Source organism: Vigna radiata, chromosome 8 (assembly GCF_000741045.1).
Source record: "Vigna radiata var. radiata cultivar VC1973A chromosome 8, Vradiata_ver6, whole genome shotgun sequence".
Lineage (NCBI taxonomy): Eukaryota > Viridiplantae > Streptophyta > Magnoliopsida > Fabales > Fabaceae > Vigna > Vigna radiata.
This window is the reverse complement of record NC_028358.1, coordinates 39,388,886-39,396,777: the sequence shown is the minus strand read 5'-3', so window position 1 is coordinate 39,396,777 and position 7,892 is coordinate 39,388,886.

Below are 7,892 nucleotides of genomic sequence, written 5' to 3'. Positions count from 1 at the left end.
TTTGCTTAATGCTTTTATCGTTTAACTCATTCGGTAAATGTTGTTTGACTTTATTGATACGGGGACATACAGTAATTTCATGAACCGGTGTTGAATTCCTTGATTATGTTAATACTGCCTAGGGATAGATAAATATGATAAATAAGCTAATTAAATATGATATATGAGGGTGGATAAGCTATATTTCAGAAAGTTTGCATGACAATATGATAAATAAGCTAATTAAATAAGAAGAGTAGATATATGAGGGTGGATAAGATGAAATTGTAAACCCCAACAACTTCATTCATCCATAGTTTCTTAAAGCCAATTGAATCATTGCATTTGCATGTTTACTTTTGTTCTTTGTATACAAACACCAATCTAATTCTTTTCTCAAGTCTTACACGATTAGTTTACATGAAAAGTAAGGCCTAAGAGTCCTTTGGGAAAACTATACTTGGACTTACCCATTTATATTACTTGATAACGATCTAGTACACTTGCCAGGGACTTAACCGACTTCAAATAAAGCAAATGGATTGGGGAACTTTTGTCACCCAAACTAAATATTATAGAGAAGTGCTTAAGAAGTTTGGAATGGGAACTTGTAAAGAAGCCAACACCCCTATGGCAACTTCTTGTTACTTAAGTAAGGATGAACCTGGTGAAGAAGTAAACCAAACTATGTTTAGAGGAATGATAGGATCTCTATTGTACCTTAGTGCTAGTAGACCAGACATTATGCAAAGTGTCTGTGTGTGTGCTAGGTACCAAGCAAATCCTAAGGAATCGCATTTGACTATTGTAAAAAGAATATTGAAATACCTTAAAGGAACCACCTCATTTGGACTTTGGTATCGCTCCGATGCTACACCTAGTTTAATAGGTTATTCTGATGCAGATTATAGGGACTATAAAATTGATAGGAAAAGTACTAGTGGTACTTGTCATTTTCTGGGTTGTTCTTTAGTGTCATGACACTCAAAGAAACAAGCGTGTGTAACCTTGTCTACCACTGAAGCTGAATACATTGCCATTGGCAATTGTTGTCCCCAAATCTACAAATGAAACAGCAATTGGAGGACTTTGATATATTCCTTGATGACATACCTCTGAAATGTGACAACACTAGTGCTATAAAACCTAACCAAGAACCCCATAATGCACTCAAGAACTAAGCATATTGGGATTAGACATCATTTCTTTAGAGACCATATCCAAAAGGGATATTGTCAAATAGAATACATTGATACTTTGCATCAATTAGCAGACACTTTTACAAAAGCACTGCCTAATGATAGATTCTATGAAGTTAGAAGAGAGTTAGGAGTGTTAGACATGTCTTAAAGTTCAGAATTATGCAAAATTCAGATTTTTCGTAAACACAACGTATTTAATCGATTATCATGGAAGACAATCGATTATTCTGAGCTCTTGAGAAATGACTTAGGTTTGGCAATAATCGACTATAACATAGAATAATCGATTATCCTGGGTTGCCTCCAAAATTGGACATTCATGAACAGATAATCGATTATATTCATCCATAATCGATTATCATGCAATTTTTGAAAATTATTTGATGAACAGATAATTGATTATCACTTACAATAATCGATTATCACGCAAAAAGATTCAAAAATAGAGTCGTTGCTACACCTACAAACGGCTATAAACGACTAGTTTTTCAATTCCTCTTATATATTGCCCATCATAATCGATTAACAACCACTCATACTCTATCAAAACTCTGTCAAACTCTCTCTTGCATAAAAAAATTCAATCTTCCTCTCATCACTTCTCTCACTTCTCATATTCTCCCATGGCTGATTCAAACGAAGGCGGACTACTGGTGCTTCTTCATCTCGTTCCAAAGATGTTCGTCTTGCCTCTATTGAAGGGGGATCTCCAATCCAGAAAAACAAGCAGAATTTGCATAGTTTTGTCAAGAACGTCGAATTCTTGGTGTCAAGTTTGTCCAGCTAGATTTCTATAGGTATTACGGTTTTCAATTCCTTGAGTTATTTCAAACACAAAGTCTCACTCATTTGGTTGAGCAAAAGGGATGCATCTATCCCGACTTAATTCGAGTGTTCTATCAAAATCTCAAGTATCGTGATTGAATTGTGACAACAAAGGTGAAAGGTGTCCCAATCATCCTTGATGATGATATATGGACCAATGTCACCAAATTCACTATATGGAATGATGTGTTGTGAAGGTTCATTTGGGCGTTTCGGATTTCAATCGTCTTCTTGCCTACCAATCATTTCTAGGAAATCCCACACAACAAACCAACTGTCATCAACTGCTGGTTAGAGGATTCAACATAGAAGAAAGGATGATCCACTACTTGATTGTGTGGATTTTATGTCCTCGTGCCACCAACCATGCTCAATGTTCTGAGCAAGATCTTCTACTCATGTATGGGATCTTAAACAACATTCATATTGATTGGCTAGCCCTTATTCGAGACACCATGCTCAAGGCTCGAAAATACTCTTCATACCATCTTTCTTATGCTCTTCTCATCTCCAGCATCCTTGAATACAAAGGTGAGTCTAGAAGGTGAACTAACTCAATCCATAAATGCAATCGGGACTGAAGTTGGGGAGACAATTTAAGGAAATGGGATTTTTTGTTTGCGGACATGTTCTTATTCATAAGAATGATAATCATCAAGATGATGAAGACGAAGATCGCGGATGTGTCCTTGCTCGACAATACTGGTTGTCCCCTAATACCGACAATATATATATATATATATATATTAATGAGAGCGATGTTGCAGGGATAGCCAGAGACGTGGACCTTTGTTGATGTGAAGACTTTTTGATATACTCACGTGACCATATCATATTTTATGATCTCAAAATCACACGCGAAGCTCGCTTCACTCTTCCATCTATTTTATTTATATGTTTGCATGGTGGCCTTTGATAGCAACTGTGAGATTATGATTCTTGATTCTTGATTTTTGGAAAGTGTGTTTCTTTGTTGGAGACAACACAATTCAAACTTAATTGCTTCAATTCAACGTTATTCACCAAAATATCCCGAAGCTTTTAATTAGGCCTTTCTATCTCAATTTCATTATCTTTTACATTAAAAAAGTATTCCAAACAAATAATGAAGTTAAATATCACTCCATTTTAATTTAATATAAAAGCGAATCAAGCTAAAACAACTTAATTTTTATAACAATTATTAAACATTTTAGAATAAAAAAATAAAATGATATATTTAATTTTTTTTTTATATTCAAAGACATATTGTGAAATTTTTGTGTGATTTAAATTACAGCTTTTTCTTCATAAATATTTTTATAAAAAAATATATTAAACATCTTATATTAATTAAATGTTAAATAACGAGGCATATGTTATGAAAAATTGCGAGTAATTATTTTCATATTTAATAAATTTAATATTCTCTTTCATTATCAATAAATTATATAATTTTATAATTAAAAACTATAATATAAATTTGTTACCATATGGTTTTTATGAATATAAATATATTATCCATAACATTAATAAGAGATTTTTTTATTTCTTTTCTTTGTATATACATAAACTNTTACCAAATCGACTTTTTAAGTTATATTTTTTAAAATTTTAATTATTTTAAAAAATTTTCTATTTTTAAAATTTGATTATTTGTTAAATTAAAATAAGTATCTACAAGAAAATCATTACCAACCAAATAAACAAATAATTATGTACATAAAATTATAAAAATTGTTTATATATTTTTATAATTATATTAGTATTTTTTTTAATTATTATCATATAAAAAAAATAGACACACATAAAATAATCTATAGAAAACACCTTTATGCATAACTTTTGTTGTTGTTAATTAACTTAAAAAGTATAAATTTATACATATGTGAAACTTTATTTATAAAAAGAGAGCACTACAATATTTTAAGCATAAATATTTTGAACTAAATAAAGATTAATAATAGTCGAAGTTAATTTTTATAAAATACCATTTTTAATATACTCTCTAAGTTTCTTTCTTATTTTGATAGAGGACTATTTCTTGACTCAATACAAGTAGAACTTAAGGAAGAATTTTTAAAATTCAAAGGACATGAAGACATGGAGATCATGATTTGGAGATTTTTTTTATTTGCATAATACAAAACTAGTGAGCTACTTGCCATTGGACAAGCATTTGTTTTAGGCGAGCTATCTGTCGTTATTCGATCTTTAGTTATATATAAAAGGATTTTTAGTTTTTATTTTGTATTTTTAGGTTTTGGGCATTCTTTTAGCTTTCTAAGGTTTCTTAAACATTTGTGCATATGTATAGGACCGTAGAACACAAATGTAAACGTCTTTGGTTGATATATGAAATTAGTTTTAATTTAAGAGAGGATTCTCTTGGTTATTGTTATAAAACACTAATTCTTATCAAATATTAAATTCTTTGTGACAAATTTTCCTTAACTTATCAATATGCTAGATTGTGGCATCTTGTTAAGATATCAGCAAGTGTACCGAATCGTATAAAGTAATATAAAATGGTAAGACCCAGTATCGTTTCCCAAGAGACTCACAACACTAAACAATTGTGCTTTTGCTTAACCAATTAAGACGTTGATGAACAATTTTGGGTTTTTAGATGCAAAAACAATAAAAGTAAATAGGCATGCAATTTGATCCATTGAGGCTAAACACAAAAGTGAATGGATGATGTTGATAATATGAGATGAATATGTTGCTAGGGTTTACACTTCACATAATCACTTTCACATATATAAGAATTCATCTTTTTCATTAATGTCAATATCACTTTCCAAATTACTTAATACCTGATCTCTCAATGAAGAAAGCCTATCCTTATTTACTAGTTTACTATGTCTTGTCTCCCTAACAATTAATTAGGCAAGAAAAGATAGAGTGAAAAGAAAAGCTCAATGTAAAGAAAAGGAAAAGTTGGGAATGAGTTAGATTGGTAAAAAGGAGAGTTTGTGCTTGAACTATGAATGCTTGAATGACTCTCTTAATTCAAGGATTTTGTGATCTAGAAAAACCAATTTTTCTTGTTAGCCCAACCACATTATAAGCCTTGAAAAAATCCTTGTGATGACATATGTGTGTGATGATGATTGATTGTGGTAAATGAAAGGCGATTTTGTTTTATGTTCCATGTGGATAGTAGAGGGAAGGAGTGACCTTTTGAAACACTTGAGTGATTGAGTGAATTGCCTTGTCTTGTGAGGAACGATTCCATGAATCTATGATTTTATATGTGCTTAGTTAATTGATCATTCATGAGAATAACATCTGTTGGATATTATATGATTATGTGAACATCATGATAAGCATTAAGAATGAAGGCATTTGTGCATCTTGACTGAATTCTATTAATGAGCAGATTTAAGTGATTACTTGTCTTAGAAAGAAAATGAGTTTTGAATGTGATTGAACCATTGTGATGATTGGTGGAAGACTGAGTTTCATTTTGTTTGCTTGAGGACAAGCAAAGTTCTAAGTTTGGGGTTATGATAACGGTTCCAAAACTATCATTTTACACTTGAATTTGATACAAAACACACCCTTTATGATTTAGAATTAGCTTTAAATCATGCATTTTTCTTAAGTTTGGAAATAAGAGAGTCAAAGGTGGTTTTCTTGGTTTTATGCTTGGTTTTTCCATGATTTGGCAGGTTTTATCTGGAATTGAATGACGAAAATGACGGAAGTTGAAGTAAAGAAGAGTTGGACTAGAGAGAAGGTGGAAAAGTGAACGAAAAAGGAAACGTAGCCACCGCTAAACGCTAACCTAGCACTGAGCGCCAGTTTTGTAGGAGGATTTTCTCTCAAACGCCTGAGCGCCAACGCTGAGGGGTGAAATTGAGTGTCGAGCTCACCGCTGAGCGCCAACCTACTGTCGAACGCCAACCTACTGCCGAACGCCAACCTACTACCGAATGCCAACCTACTGCCGAACGCCTGGGCATCAACACTGAGCGTCCCTCTTGAGCATCATACCCACCTTTGAGCGGTGGACCAGTGCTAAGCGTTATACTTTTTGGCCTGGGCCAGATTCTACTTTGTTTTAATGAATTATAAATAGATTTGGACGACTTAGATGGTCTATCTTTTGGCAGAAGAGACATAGAAACACACTTCTCACACCTCGGAGGCAGATCTTACCTGTTTCAGCTTGTACATTTCTTATACTACAAGATCTCCCATGTTCCTCACCCTTAGTTCAACATTCCTCATATTACAAAGATGTTGTAGAATTTCTTGGAGAAGGTCTAACCCTTTGTCCCCTTTTCTCAAGGAGATGATACAATGCTTTAGAAACTCTCTGTTTCGCAATCCTTTCCTTCCCTTTCTTACTTCATTTTGATTCTACAATTTATCTTCTTTCCTCAATCGGTGGTTCATAAATGTTTTAGGATTTTCTTGAAGTGAAAGTGAATTTCTGGTAGTTATAGAAGTTGTCCGGTTTTGTTAAAAAGGTAAGGGAAGATAGATAATTTAGTTACGATTTTCGATGTATGAAATTATTGTTTGGATGGTTGCATGTATATGAATTGAATGTTTGATTGAATTGTGTTGAATTGATGAATGCTGGAACCTTTGAAGTGGTTGGAGTCTCTGCATAGTATTCGGTCTGCTCTGGTTTTTAAAAGTGAGTAAGCGAAAATGAGAGTTTGGGGTTGAGAGTGAAATTGGTCAGTGGGGAGAGTCTAAGCAATCGTATTTAGACCTGTAAGAACCCTTAGGTTCCTCTTAAACATGTAAAAAGTAGGAAATCAGATTTATGGTCTTTAGGTTGTTGATTATGCGGAAGCGGTGAGAAATATGGTATGGGATTCCTTGGATTGATGTTAGAAAGACTTAGGAAATCTTGGATAGGTGTAAATGTGTATATGATTCGTGTTTAAAGGATTAGAAGTTGGGAATTTTGGTTAGTTCTGGTAAAATGTAGTCTGTTCATAATTCTACAAAAGTTCTGCAAAATTATGCAGAAAACTGGGCGTTCTCGGTTGACCGCTCGGTTTCGTTAAGGTACTCAGTCATTAACTGGGTTCGGTCTCTTTAGGGACTTACCCGTTCATGACCGTTCGGTCTTATGTGTGGGTGACCTCTTAATAGTGTTCGGCCTTTCTTCTATGTTCGGTCTTAATTGAGTTCTGCTTCTGTAATGACCGAACAGTCTTACCCCAGTACTCGGTCTAGTATTAGAGTTCGGTCTTAACTACGTTCGACCTCTATGAAGCCTTACCTGTTAATGACCGTTCGGTTACATTTAGTGAAAAGTCTTGTGTTAGTATTCAGTATTAACTCTTAGTGTTCACAATAAGCCATAAATGTTTAGCCTAAGCTATAGGTGCTCGGCCTAAGCTAAAGTGTTCGTTCTAAGCCAAAAGCATTCGGTCTAAACTTAATGATGGTGGCAGAAGTTCCAATCCAGAAGAGATCAACAGAGGCCTTGGGTGTAGTGGAATGAAGAAGCTAGTGTAGTGTTTGTAGTGTTTTAATGGAGGAGAAGTGTATGGGTGAGGTCTTACAACTTAGAAGGCCTTCGTAAGGTGGAAGGAAGATTGAGAAAGGGAGAAGAAGTTGAAATTCAGAAGTGACTCAAGAGCATAAAAGCTGGAAATCAATTTTTGCAACATATCTTTACACTCAAAAGTGATCCAATACAAAGGCGAGGCCCTCTTATTTAGAGTTGGAGAAGAGCCTCATTTTTTATTTCAAAACTCTCCTAAATTCAAACTAATTCCCATAAGAGGCGCGCCAATGTAATCCAGCAACATCCACGCTGCTTTCCAGGTCAGCTACTTCACGTGGGAAACCCTCCTTTTGCAAGCCCTGGGCGGTTTTGGGGTTTGGGCTAGGCGAAAATGTTTTGAGAATTTCCATCCGTGAGTAAATTCC